The sequence below is a fragment of the Lupinus angustifolius genome, chromosome LG01 (assembly GCF_001865875.1).
Source record: "Lupinus angustifolius cultivar Tanjil chromosome LG01, LupAngTanjil_v1.0, whole genome shotgun sequence".
NCBI lineage: Eukaryota > Viridiplantae > Streptophyta > Magnoliopsida > Fabales > Fabaceae > Lupinus > Lupinus angustifolius.
In genome coordinates this window covers 29601952-29602996 of record NC_032009.1, presented here as the reverse complement: position 1 = coordinate 29602996, position 1045 = coordinate 29601952, and positions in this window count along the sequence as shown.

The following is a 1045-nucleotide window of genomic DNA, read 5'->3' as shown; positions in this document are numbered from 1 at the left end:
AATATGTGTTCAAATGCAAAAATATATCTCTTGATTGACTCTTTCTGTGATTATAAATGTCTTGATTAATCCGTTTCAATGCATGCATGATTCCTAAAGAGTTAAAACCATTCTTCTGCCTGAAAATCAATTTTTACCGTGTTTAATCGATTAAACACTTGTTGTTAATCGATTACCTGGGCATCAGCTTTTAAAAATTCAAAATTTACATTGGTTTAATCGATTAAACATGCCCGTTAATCGATTAAAACCAGTAATATAAAGGCAAACAGCAGCTCGGTTTTACACTTTTTCGGCACTTTTTAAACCTCCTTTATGCTTTGAGTCTCTGAATCCGTAACCCAACTAATCCAAGTGCACTAAAGTAGGAAAAATCTCATCCTAACCCTCTCAAACTATCAAAAAATCGCACTTTATCATCCTCATTCCACTCCGTTCCCATTTTTTTCACCACAGCAAACCCTAGGTTAAGTTTGACTAAATCCTTCACTGCTCATTCAACATCAATTCGGGTTCAACAATTACAATGGAGCAAGGTTGCACAAAAAGGGTAAAGACTACAACGTGTACGAAGAAGGGAAGCCGGTTCACCTTCCACTCGGGACCGCGGTGACCCTTATTACTCACTCATCTTGTAAGAAACCCGTTTGGAAAAATTCCAAGGTCGCAAACCCACGTACATAAGGTATGTTGATTTAACCTGGTTGGCGGAACAGAACTTTAGTTTCCCGCATGATATGGAGGCTGATGGAGCCATTCAATTTTTGGAACTAAAGGGACAAGTTTACCCTGCTCTAGTTAGGGAATTTTATGCTAATTTTAGATATAAGGATGGAAAGTACTGGTCTATGATTTTTGGTGACCTATTTGAGCTGAATGATGATCTGTTTATGAATGTTGGCGGGTTATCATCTTCTGGTTATGGTATAAGGGATTGTTCCTGAATTAAGGACAACTTTGATCCTGTTGAGGTCTATAAGTCATTCCTTCAAGGCCCTCATTTGTACATTCAGGGTCAACTGACCAAAGCTGGGTCGTTATCTGT